Source organism: Homarus americanus, unplaced genomic scaffold (genome assembly GCF_018991925.1).
Source record: "Homarus americanus isolate GMGI-L3 unplaced genomic scaffold, GMGI_Hamer_2.0 scaffold30535, whole genome shotgun sequence".
In the NCBI taxonomy this organism is placed as follows: domain Eukaryota; kingdom Metazoa; phylum Arthropoda; class Malacostraca; order Decapoda; family Nephropidae; genus Homarus; species Homarus americanus.
The window spans coordinates 12,346,278-12,360,850 of NW_024732440.1; the positions used below are offsets into that span (position 1 = coordinate 12,346,278).

At 52.4% G+C, this 14,573-nt stretch overlaps 1 protein-coding gene across 1 annotated transcript in view; it reads right to left on the reverse strand.

Moving 5' to 3' along the window:
- Positions 1–341: 341 nt before the first annotated feature.
- The window catches only part of LOC121868829 (alpha-1,3-mannosyl-glycoprotein 4-beta-N-acetylglucosaminyltransferase C-like), a 46,527-nt gene continuing 32,295 nt past the window's right edge, over positions 342–14,573 (reverse strand). The window contains exon 8 of the transcript XR_006089463.1: positions 342–356. The gene's annotated coding sequence lies outside the window, so the exon portion shown is untranslated. The remainder of the gene's footprint in view (positions 357–14,573) is intronic.

Sequence of the window (14,573 nt, forward strand, 5' to 3'; positions counted from 1 at the left end):
CAGACCACCACATACCACAGATCACCACATACCACACTCCACTACCACCACACACCACCACCACCACCACCACATCACCACCACCCCACCACCACCCCACCACCACCCCACCACACCACCACCACCACACACCACCACATACCACAGACCACCACATACCACACTCCACTACCACCACACACACCACCACACCACCACACACACCACAGACCACCATACCACACTCCACTACCACCACACACCACCAGCACCACCACCACCACCACCACATACCACAGACCACCACACACCACACACTACCCACCACACACCACCACACCACCACACACCACACCACACCACACCACCACCACCATCTCACACCACCACCACCACCACCACCACCACACCACCACCACCACACACCACATACACACACCACCACTGACAGACTGTGATCAGGTTAAACAAAGTCTCACAGTTAACAGGAAGAGGTGATTCACTTATCCACCCAGAACCAGCGAGAACCATGCGCCTAAATTACTGACTGACTGTGCGGGTAACTGTAGAGTGGTGGTGTGGGTAGAATAATTGAGGTGTAAAATAGAAAATGGTGGTGCAGGCTGAAATAATTGGTGCGAATAGAAATGTGGTGTGATGAAATAGTGGTGAGGTAGAATGGTGTGCAGATAGAAATGGTGGTGTAAATTAAATGGTGTGGAATAGTAATTGGTGCAATAGAAGTGGTGGTGCAAGAATAAGTAATTGGTGCAAATAAGTGGTGGTGCAGGTGAAATGAGGTGAATTGCAGGAGAATGGTGGTGTGAACAAATGATTGGTGCCAGATGAAGTGGTGGTGCGAATGAAGTGGTGGTGTAGATAGAGAATGATTGGTGTGGAATAGAGTGGTGGTGCGGGTAAGTGGTGGTGTGGGTCAGAATGGTGGTGCGGGTGGAGTGGTGGTGCAGAGTAAGTGGTGGGGTGGATCAAGTGGTGGTGCGAGATGAGGTGGTGGTGCGGAGTCAGTGGTGGTGTGGTGGTGGTGGTTGCGGGAAGAGTGGTGGTGCAGATAGAGTGGTGGTGTGGAGGGGGTGGTGGTGTGGGTAAGTGGTGGTGCAGGTGGTGAAGTTGCGGTGGAGATGGTGGTGTAGATAGAATGGTGGTGCGAGATGATTGGTGTGGGTATGGAGTGGTGGTGTGGGCTGATGATTGGTTGTGGAGAATGGTGGTGCGGAATGGAGTGGTGGTTGCAGATAAGTGGTAGTGTGGGTGGAATGATTGGTGCGGGTAGAGTGGTGGTGCGGGTGGGAGAGTGGTGGTGTGGGCTAAGTGGTGGTGTGAATAGAGTGGAATTGGTGCGGAGCTCAGAGTGGGGTGGTTGCGAATAGAATGGTGGTTGCGAATTAGAGAATGGTGGTGTGGGTGGAGTGGTGGTGCAGATATGGTGGTGCGAATGAGTGGTGGTGTGGACTAAGTGTTGGTGTGGGTGGAATGATTGGTGGTCAGATAGAAGTGGTGGTGGATGTGGAGTGGTGGTGCGGAATTGGTGGTTTGGGTAGGTGGTGGTTTGTAGATAGAGTGGTTGGTGCAGGTGGTGGTGGTGTGGGTGAGTGTTGGTGCAGAATGGGTGGTGGTTGCGGGTAGAGTGGTGGTGCAGATTAGGTGGTTGGTGCGGGTAAGTGGTGGTTGGGTAGGTAGTGGTTGGTGTGGGTGGAGTGGTGGTGCGGGTAGAGTGGTGGTGCAGGTAGAGTGGTTGGTGTGGAGGTGGGTGGTGGTGCAGGGTGGAGGTGGTGGTGTGGGTGGGATGGTGGTGTGGGTGGAGTGGTGGTGTGGATGGAGTGGTTGATTGTGGTGAGGTGGTGGTGTGGGTGGAGTGGTGGTTGCAGGTGAGGTGGTGGTTGCAGGTGGGGGTGGTGTGGGTGGGAGTGGTGGTGCGGTGGAGTGGTGGTGTGGTGGAGTGTGGTGGTGTGGGTGGGGTGGTGGTGCGGGTGGGGGTGGTGGTGTGGGTGGGTGGTGGTGTGGGTGAGGTGGTGGTGTGGGTGGGGTGGTGGTGTGGGTGGATGGTTGGTGTGGGGTGGGTGGTGGTTGGGTGGGTGGTTGGTTGGAGTGAGGTTGGTTTGGTTGTGGGTGGAGTGGTGGTTGCAGGTGGAGTGGTGGTGTGGTGGATGGTGGGTGGAGTGGTTGGGGTGTTGAGTGGGAGTGGTTGGTGTGGGTGGTGTGGTTGGTTGTGTGGGGTGGTTGGTGTGGGTGGGGTGGTTGGTGATGGAGTGGTGGTGTAGTGGAGTGGTGGTGTGGGTGGGGTGGTGGTGTGGTGTGGTGGTTGGTGGGTGGGGAGGTGGGGTGTGTGGTGGGGTGGTGGTGGGTGGAGTGGTGGTGTGGGTGGGTGGTGGTTGTGGGTGGGTGGTGGTGCGGGTGGGTGGTGGTTGTGGGTGGGTGGTGGTGGTTGTGGGTGGGTGGTGGTTGTGGGTGGATGGTGGGTTGGCAGGTGGGTGGTTGGTTGTGGGTGGGTGGTTGGTTGTGGGTGGGTTGGTTGTGGGTGGGTGGTTGGTTGGTGGGGTGGTTGGTTGTGGGTGGGTGGTGGTTGTTGGTGGGGTGGTGGGTTGCGGGTGGGTGGTGGTTGCGGGTGGGGTGGTGGTGTGGGTGGGTGGTGGTTGTGGGTGGGTGGTGGTGTGGGTGGGTGGTGGTGTGGGTGGTGGTTGGGTTGGTGGTTGTGGGTGGGTGGTTGGTTGCGGGTGGAGTGGTGGTTGCGGGTGGAGTTGGTGGTTTGGGTGGAGTGGTGGTGCGGGTGGGTGGTGGGTGGGTGGTTGGTTGGTTGGAGGGTGGGTGGTGGTTGTGGGTGGGTGTGGTTGGTGTGGGTGGGGTGGGGTGGTTGGGGTGGTTGGTTATGAGTTGGGTGGTTAGTTATTGGTGGGTGGTTGGTGGTTGGGTGGGGTGGTGGTGTGGGTGGGTGGTTGGTTGGGTGGGTGTGGTGGTGTGGGTGGGGTGGTGGTGTGGGTGGGTGGTGGTGTGGGTGGGTGGTGGGGTGTGGGTGGGGGTGGTGGTGTGGGTGGGTGGTTGGTGTGGGTGGGTGTTGGTGGGTGGGTGGTTGATTGTGGGTGGGGTGGTGTGGTTGGGGTGGGTGGTGGTGGGTTGGTGGTGGTGTGGGTGGGGTGGTGGTTGGGGTGGGTGGTGGTTGGGTTGGTGGTGGTTGGGTGGGTGGTGGTTGTGGGTGGGTGGTTGGTTGTGGGTGGGTGTTGGTTGGGTGGGGTGGTGGGTTGTGGTGGGTGGTGGTTGTTGGGTGGGGTGGTGGTTGCAGGGTGGGTGGTGGTGGGTGGGGTGGTGGATTGCAGGTTAGGTGGTGGTGTGGGTGGGGTGGTGGTGTGGGTGGGTGTGGTTGTGGGTGGGTGGTGGTGTGGGTGGGTGGTGGTGAGGGTGGGGTGGTGGTGTGGGTGGAGTGGTGGTGTGGGTGGGGTGGTGGTGTGGGTGGGGTGGTGGTTGTGGATTGGGTGGTGGTGTGGGTGGGTGGTTGTTGGGTGGGGTGTTGGTTGTTGGGTGGTTGGTTGGGTGGGTGTGGTGGTTGTGGGTGGGTGGTGGTTGTGGGTGGGTGGTGGTGTGGGTGGGTGGTGAGGTTGTGGGTGGGTGGTGGTTGTGGGTGGGTGGTGGTGTGGGTGGGTGGTGGTTGGGTGGGGTGGTGGTGCGGGTGGGGTGGTGGTGCAGGTGGGGTGTGGTTGGTTGGGTGGGGTGGTGGTGTGGGTGGTGGTGGTGGGGTGGAGGGGTGGTGGTGTGGGTGGGGTGGTGGTGTGGGTGGGGTGTGGTGGTTGGGTGGGTTGGTTGGTTGGGTGGAGTGGTGGTGTGGGTGGTTGGTGGTTGTGGGTGGGGTGGTGGTGTGGGTGGGTGGTGGTGTGGGTGGGTGGTGGTGTGGGTGGGTGGTTGGTTGTGGGTGGGGTGGTTGGTTGGGGTGGGGTGGTGGTTGTGGGTGGGTGGTTGGTTGGGGTGGAGTGGTGGTTGCAGGTGGTGGTTGGTGGTGTGGGTGGGTGGTGGTGCGGTGGGGTGGTGGTGGTGAGTATTGGTGGTGAGGTGGGGTGGTGTGGGTGGGGTTATGGTGTGGGTGGGTGGTGGTTGAGGTGGGGTGGTGGTGTGGGTGGGGTGGTGGTGTGGGTGGGTGGTGGTGTGGGGTGGGTGGTGGTTGCAGGTGGTTGGTGGTTGGGTGGTTGGTGGTTTGGGTGGTGTGGTGGTTGGGTGGGTGGTGGTGTGGGTGGGGTGGTGGTGTGGGTGGGGTGGTGGTTGTGGGTGGGGTGGTGGTTGCGGGTGGGGTGGTGGGGTGTGGGTGGAGTGGTGGTGCGGGTGGGGTGTGGTGGTGTGGGTGGGTGGTGGTGCGGTGGAGTGGTGGGTGTGGGTGGGTGGTGGTGTGGAGTGGGTGGTGGTGTGGGTGGGGTGTGGTGGTGTGGGTGGGGTGGTGGTGTGGGTTGGTGGTGGTGTGGGTGGGTGGTGGTATGGGTGGGGTGGTGGTTGGGTGGGTGGTGGTGTGGGTGGGGTGGTGGTGTGGGTGGGGTGGTGGTGTGGGTGGATGGTGGTTGTGGGTGGGTGGTGGTTGTAAGTGGGTGGGTGGTTGTGGGTGGGTGGTTGGTTGGGGTGGGTGGTGGTGTGGGTGGGGGTGGTGGGGTGTGGGTGGGTGGTGGTTGTGGGTGGGGTGGTGGTTGTGGGTGGGGTGGTGGTTGTGTGGGTGGGGTGGTGGTGTGGGTGGGGTGGTTGGTTGGTTGGTGGTGGTGTGGGTGGGGTGGTGGTTGTGGTGGGTGGTGGATGTGGGTGGGGTGGTTGGTGTGGGTGGGTGGTGGTGTGGGTGGGTGGTGGGTTGTGGGTGGGTGGTGGTGTGGGTGGGGTGGTGGTGTGGAGTAGGTGGTGGTGTGGGTGGGGTGGTGGTGTGGGTGGGGTGGTGGTGTGGGTGGGGTGGTGGTGTGGGTGGGGTGGTGGTGTGGGTGGGTGGTTGTTGGGTGGGGTGGTGGTTGTGGGTGGTGGTGGTTGTGGGTGGGTGGTTGGGGACGGGTGGGTGGTGGTTGCGGTGGGTGGTTGGTGTGGGGTGGTGGTGGGTGGGTGGGGTGTTGGTTGTGGGTGGGTGGTGGTGCGGGTGGGTGGTGGTTTGGGTGTTGGGGTGGTGGTGTGGGTGGGTGGTGGTTGCGGGTGGGGTGGTGGTGTGGGTGGATTGGTGGTGTGGGTGGGTGGTTGGTTGGATTGGGTGGTGGTGGTGGTGGTGGTTGGGGGGTGGTGGTGTGGGTGGGTGGTGGTGTGGGTAGGTGGTGGTGTGGGTGGGGTGGTGGTGCAGTTGGGTGGTGGTTGGTGGGTGGTGGTGTGGGTGGGTGGTTGGTTGCTGGGTGGGGTGGTGTGTGGGTGGGTGGTGGTGTGGGTGGGTGGTGGTGTGGGTGGGTGGTGGTTGTGGGTGGGTGGTTGTGGGTGGGTGGTTGGTTGTGGGTGGGTGGTTGGGTGCAGGGTGGGTGGTGGTGCAGGGTGGGTGGTGGTTGGGTGGGTGTGGTTGCGGGTGGTTGGTTGGTTGTGGGTGGGTGGTTGGTTGTGCGGGTGGGGTGGTGGTGTGGGTGGGGTGGTTGGTGTGGGTGGGTGGTTGGGGTGTGGTGGTGTGGGTGGATTGGTTGGTTGTGGGTGGGTGGTGGTTGGGTGGGTGGTGGTGGGGTGGGTGGTGGGGTGTGGGTGGGGTGGTTGTGGTGCAGGTGGGGTGGTGTGGTTGGGGTGGGTGTGGTGGTGTGGGTGGGTGGTGGTTGCAGGTGGGGTGTTGGTTGGGTGGGGTGGTGGTGGGGTGGGGTGTGGTGTGGGTGGGTGGTGTGTGTGGGTGGTGGTTGCAGGTGGAGGTGGTGGTGTGGGTGGGGTGGTGGTTGTGGGTGGAGGTGGTTGGTTGCGGGTGGAGGTGGTTGGTTGCGGGTGGAGGTGGTGGTTGGGTGGGTGGTGGTGCGGGTGGAGGTGGTGGTGTGGGTGGGTGGTGGTGTGGGTGGGTGGTGGTTGCCAGGGTGGGTGGTGGTTGGGTGGGGTGGTGGTGTGGGTGGGTGGTGGTGTGGGTGGAGGTGGTGGTGTGGGTGGGGTGGTGGTGCAGGTGGGGTGGTGGTGTGGGTAGGTGGTGGTGTGGGTGGGGTGGTGGTTGGGTGGGGTGTGGTGTGGTGGGTGGTGGTGTGGGTGGGTGGTTGGTTGCAGGGTGGGTGGTGTGGGTGGGGTGGTGGTGTGGGTGGGGTGGTGGTTGGGTGGGGTGGTGGTGTGGGGTGGGGGTTGTGGGTGTGGGTGTGGGTGGTGGTGTGGGTGGGTGGTGGTGTGGGTGGGGTGGTGCTGTGGTGGGGTGGTGGTGTGGGTGGGGTGGTGGTGTGGGTGGGGTGGGGTGGTGTGGGTAGGGTGGTGGTGAGGGTGGGGTGTGGTGGTTGCGGTTGGGTGGTGGTTGCAGGTGGTTGTGTGGGTGGTTGGTGGTGCAGGGTTGGGTGGTGGTGCAGGTAGAGTGGTGTGGTGTGGGTAGGTGGTGGTGCAGGTGAGTGGTGGTGCAGGTAGTGGTGGTGCAGGTAGGTGGTGGTGCAGGTGGTGTGGTGGTGTAGGTAGAGTGGTGGTGTAGGTAGAGTGGTGGTGTAGGTACTAGAGAGAGAGCACACACACGGTCGTCATAAGATGCTTCACGTGTCATTTTTTCCCCCACGTACTCTTCATCCATCACTTCATAACACTAGGGAAAAACTTTCCCCTTTAAGTGAGAATGAAGTTTCAATTATATAATTTATATTTCAAATTCAAAACTTATAGATACAAAGCAGTTGATATTCAGTGCTTTCCTAACCTAACCTAAGCACAACGTTACACACACACACACACACATTATTATATACATATATATGTTTATTAATGTATGGAGGGCTAGTATGGTATGGTATTCATGTATATTTAGACCCACAGTACATCATATGTGTCAGGTGGGCCGAGTTAATTACTGGCACTCCTACCAGGGGGGCCACAGTGCCGATTACTTTGTGTCGGTCAGTTGCCCCCCAGAGTGAGAGGGGGGGGGGGGTAGAGGAAGGGATGTTGGTGAGTGAGGATTCAATGCTAACACACACACACACACACCAATTGAACTCGTCTAGATGAACAAACGACGGAGCATTATGAACATTCTAATACACATTATATCTGTTTATACTAATATTTGATAGTGAACATCACCAAGAATTGATAGTATATACATTATGAACATTTCTATACATGTTAGATCGGCTGGCGGATGTTTTGGTCATGGAGATATATAGATTATGAGAGAGGTGCTGTTTGTACAATATGCAAGCGTTAGGTCATACATTAGAAAAACACAACACAAACACAACACAAACACAACACAGACACAACACAACACAACACAGACACAACACAACACAACACAACACAGACACAACACAAACACAACACAACACAGACACAACACAACACAACACAACACAACACAACACAACACAACACAACACAAACACAACACAAACACAGCACAACACAAACACCAACAACACAGACACAACACACAACACAACACAACACAACACAACACAACACAAACACAACACAAACACAACACAAACACAACACAAACACAACACAACACAAACACAACACAACACAACACAACACAACACAAAACACAACACAACACCAGACACAACACAACACAACACAACACAACACAACACAAACACCAACACAAACACAACACAACACAAACACAACACAACACAACACAAACCGACACAACACAACACAACACAACACAACACAACACAAACACAACACAAACACACCAACACAAACACAACACAACACAGACACCAACCGCTTGAACACAACACAACACAAACACAACCACAGACACAACACAACACAGACACAACACAACACAGACACAACACAACACAGAACACAACACAAACACAAACACAACACAACATAACACAGACACAACACAACCTACAGACACAACACAACACAACACAGACACAACACAACACAGACAAATACAACACAACACAGACACAACACAACACAGACACAACACAAACACAACACAGACACAACACAACACAACACAGACACAACACAACACAGACAAAATACAACACAACACAGACACAACACAACCAACACAGACCAACACAGACAAAATACAACACAACACAGACACAACACAACACAACACAACACAGACACAACACAACACAGACACAACACAACACAGACACAACACAACAGACAAAATACAACACAACACAGACACAACACAACACAAGACACAACACAGACACAACACAGACACAACACAGACACATCACAACACAACAGACACAACACAACACAACAGACACAACACAACACAGACACAACACAACACAGACACAACACAACACAACACAGACACAACACAACACAACACAGACACAACACAGCACAGACACAACACAACACAGACACAACACAACACAACACAGACACAACAACACAGACACACACAGACACACAACTAACACAGACACAACACAGACACAACACAACACAACACAGACACATCACAACACAACAGACAACACAACACAACAGACACAACACAACCAGACACATCACAACACAACACAACACAACACAGACACAACACAACACATACACAACACAACACAGACACATCACAACAACACAACCCACAGACACAACACAACACAGACACAACACAACACAGACACAACACAACAGACACAACACAAAACAACACAGACACAACACAACAGACACAACCAACCACAAACAACAACAACACAGACACATCACAACACAACACAACACAGACACAACACAGACACAACACAACACAACACAACACAACACAGACACAACACAACACAACACAACACAGACACAACACAACACAGACACAACACAACACGACAACACAACACAACACAGACACAACACAACACAACACAACACAGACACAACACAACACAACACAGACACATCACAACACAACACAACACAACACAGACACAACACAACACAGACACATCACAACACAACACAACACAACAACCGACACAACACAACACAACACAGACACAACACAACACAACACAGACACAACACAGACCACAACACAACAGACACAACACAACACAGACACAACACAACCACAGACACATCACATCACACAACACAACACAACACAGACACAACACAACACAGACACAACACAACACAACACAACACAACACAACACAGACACAACACAACACAGACACAACACAACACAACACAACACAACACAACACAACACAACACAACACAAACACAACACAGACACAACACAACACAGACACAACACAACACAACACAACCACAACACAACACAACACAGACACAACACAACACAGACACACACAACAAACACAACACAGACACAACACAACACAAGAAAGACACAACACAACACAACACAGACACACACACAACACAACACAACACAGACACAACACAACACAGACACAACACAACACAACACAACACAACACAACACAACACAAGACACAACACAACACAGACACAACACAACACAACACAACACAACACAACACAAACACAACACAACACAGACACAACACAACAGACACAACACAACACAACACAGACACAACACAACACATCACAAACACAAAACAACAAGATACAACATTACAGACACAGACACAACACAACACAGACACAACACAGACACAACACAACACAGACACAACACAACACAGACACAACACAACACAACACAGACACAACACAACACAACACAACACAGACACAACACAACACAACACAACACACAGACACAACACAACACAACACAGATACAACACAACACAACACAGACACAACACAACACAGAGACACAATACAACACAACACAACACAACACAGACACAACACAACACAACACAGACACAACACAACACAGACACAAACACAACACAGACACAACACAACACAACACAGACACAACACAGACACAACACAACACAGACACAACACAAGACACAACACAACACAACACAGACACAACACAACACAGACACAACACAACACAACACAACACAGACACAACACAACACAGACACAACACAACACAACACAGACACAACACAACACAACACAGACACAACACAACACAACACAACACAACACAACACAACACAGACACAACACAACACAGACACATCACAAAAACAGACACAACACAGCACAGACACAACACAGACACAACACAACACACAACAACACAACACAGACACACACACAACACAGACACATCACAACACAACAGACACAACACAACACAGACACAACACAGACAAACACAACACAGACACATCACAACACAACACAACACAACACAACACAGACACAACACAGACACAACACAACACAGACACATCACAACACAACAGACACAACACAGCACAACGACACAACACAACACAGACACATCACAACAAAACAGACACAACACAATACAACACAACACAACACAAAACAACCGACACAGCACAACAGACACAACACAGACACAACACAGACACAACACAACACAGACACATCACAACACAACACAACACAACACAACACAACACAGACACAACACAGACAACAACACAACACAGACACATCACAACACAACAGACACAACACAGCACAACAGACACAACACAACACAGACACATCACAACACAGACACAACAACACAACACAACACAACACAACACAAAAACACTGACACAACTAACAGACACAACACAACACAACACACACACACAACCCAATAAGACACAACACAACACAACACAAAACAACAAACTGACAACACAAAAACAACCGACACAACACAACACAAAAACAACAGACACAACACAACAGACACAACACAACACAACACACACACACAACCCAATACAGACAACACAACACAACACAAAAACAACCGACACAACACAACACAAAACCAACCAACACAACACACAACACAACACAACACACACACACACACACAACACAACACAGACACACCTCTTAGAGTATAATGTCACACATACACAACACAACACAGACACAACACAACACAACACAACAGAACACAACACAGACACATCACATCACAACACAACACAACACAGACACAACACAACACAGACACAACACAACAACACAACACAACACAACACAGACACAACACAACACAACACAACACAACACAGACACAACACAACACAGACACAACACAACACAACACACAACACAGACACATCACAACACAACAGACACAACACAGCACAGACACAACACAACACAGACACAACACAACACAACACAACAGACACAACACAACACAACACAGACACATCACAACACAACAGACACAACACAACACAGACACAACACAGACACAACACAACACAGACACATCACAACACAACACAACACAACACAACACAACACAGACACAACCAGACACAACACAACACAGACACATCACAACACAACAGACACAACACAGCACAACAGACACAACACAACACAGACACATCACAACAAAACAGACACAACACAATACAACACAACACAACACAAAACAACAAACACACACAGCAGACAGGACACAACAGACACAACACAACACAGACACATCACAACACAACATCACAACACAACACAACACAACACAACACAACACAACACAGACACAACACAACACAGACACATCACAACACAACAGACACAACACAGCACAAGACACAACACAACACAGACACATCACCAACAGACACAACACAACACAACACAACACAACACAACAAAAAACAACCGACACAACACAACAGACACAACACAACACAACACACACAACCCAAAATACAGACACAACACAACACAACACAAAACAACCGACACAACACAACACAAAAACAACCAACACAACACAACACAACACAACACAACACACACATACACACACACACAACACAACACAGACACACCTCTAGAGTATAATGTCACACATACACATCAACACTATACAGTACACTGCTACACTCACTAGCACCACCACACTGACTTATACTATGTACGTAAAGAGGGGGTTAGGGTGGGGGAGGGGGAGGGAGGGAGGTAGTGAGGGAGAGGGGGGTGGTGAGGGAGAGGGTGAGTGGGGAGAGGGGTGAGTGAGGAGGGGTGAGTGAGGGGAGAGAGGTGGTGAGGGAGGGAGGTGAGTGAGGGAGAGGGGTAGTGAGGGAGGGGGATGAGTGAGGAGAGGGAGGTGAGTGAGGGAGGGGGTGAGTGAGGGAGAGGGAGGTGGTGAGGGAGAGAGGGGGGTGAGTGGGGGAGAGGTAGTGAGGGAGAGGGAGTGGTGAGGGAGGTGAGTGAGGGGAGGGGGTGGTGGGGAGAGAGGGGAGTGAGGAGGGGGAGTGGTGAGGGAGAGAGAGGGAGGTGAGTGAGGGGAGAGGGGGTGGTGGGGGAGGGGGGTGGTGGGGAGAGGGAGGTAGTGATGGGGGAGAGAGGTGAGTGAGAGGGAGGGAGGTAGTGAGGGAGGTAGTGAGGGAGGGAGGTGGTGAGGGGAGGGAGGTGGTGAGGTGGTTTGGGTTACATTAGGTTGGGATGGAAGGATGGGAGAGATAGTTAGCAGGTTGGGGGGGGAAGGGAGGTGGGGGAAGGAGGGGAGGTGGGGGTAATAAGGTTGGATGGTTCAGTAAGGGACTCCACCCAGGGGTGTGTGGTGGGTGACGGTGTGTGTGTGTGTGTGTGTGTGTGTGTGTGTGTGTGTGTGTGTGTGTTTGTGTGTGTGTGTGTGTGTGGTGTGTGTGTGTGCTACCTCATGACTCTCTCTCTCCCCCAGGCTGCACCTCTCCGCCCCAGCCGTCTGCTAGTTGGTGAGTAAAAACATTGTACAAAAGATTAATAACACAATTATAACCTGACCTAACCTAACCTAATTTATATACAACTTAAAACCTAACCAAACCAAACCTAACCTAAACTAAGCTAATTTACTCTGACTTAAACCAAACCTAACCAAACCTAACCTAACCTAAACTAACCTAATTTACTCTGAATTAAACCAAACCTAACCAAACCTAACCTAAGCTAAACTAACCTAACCTAACCTAACCTAACCTAACCTAACCTAACCTAACCTAAACTAACCTAACCTAACCTTTCTCTCTCCTGCACTACACCTGACATTTGTACACCTGTGGTTTATTCAGCTGGGATGGAGGAGGGTAAATTAGCTAACTTTTGTAAGCTAAGAATATTCTCACTCTTAATAAACTTCTTAACCTAACCTAATCAAACCTAACCAAACCAAACCTAACCTTACCTAACCTAACCTAACCTAACCTAACCTAACCTAGTTGAGTGTGTGTGTTTCAAAATGGCATAGTCGTCTCTCTCTCTCTCTCTCTCTCTCTCTCTCTCTCTCTCTTCTTTTCTTTTTTTTGTATTATAATCACCCCCAGGACCACCACACTCTGTTATATCTTGTTTAGCTGTGTGGTGTATCTCCTGCCAGCCGCACCTCAAGGCACTTGAAAACTTTCACCAACGTAATCTACGTTCCATCCTCCGTGTTCGCTGGGAAGACAAGAGAACAAACGCCAGTATTCTTGCTGACACCAACTGTAGGAGCATCGAGGCTACCATTATCCATGAACAACTACGTTGGACTGGCCATGTTACCCGCATGGACGACAGTAGACTGCCAAAGCTGCTAATTTACAGTCACCTAACAGATAGTAAACGTAACGCTGGCGGGCAACTGAAAAGGTATAAGGATAGTCTTAAGACAAACCTGAAAAAGTGCCAAATCGACCCCTTCACCTGGGAGACGATTACTCCACACCGTAACGCTTGGAGGAGCACCACACGAGAAGATGTCAATATTTCAAGTTAGCCCAATTGCAAACCGAGGCAGACAAGGGCCAATGCCGGAAAGACGCTGCCGTCGCCCCTCCCGCACTCGATGTAGCCCTCCACATGTGCAACATCTGTGAATAACTCTGCCGGTCCCGTATCGGCCTCTCTAGTCACTCAAAACTCACCAATGAAGGTGACATCCTTAATAACTCACACCATTGTATCATAGCTGGATGATCGTCATACTCGATTCCGAGTGACAGCAAAGTAAAGTAGTAGTAGTGTGTGTGTGTCCGTGGGAGACAAGAGGTGTGTATAGGTAATAACTTAACCATAGCAGGACTAGTTAATGCCACGCCATGATCACTCTCGGCGGGGTAGTTGTATTGATTCTTAGCCACTGTGTCAGTTGTTCCACCACTGCGCCTCTTGCTTCTTCCCGCACCTCCTCCTCATCTCTCCTTCACTAATTCAAACGTCTTCTTCCTCTTAAAGAAAAGGCTAAAAGCTTCTCTCTCACCCACCCACCCACCTACATATCCACCCTACCACACACACCCTACCACACCACTCCCCTCCCCCACCCATCCACACCATACCACCCTCTCAGTCTTTCAATCTTTCAGTCTTTTCGCCATAGTTAAGCTCATTACAGG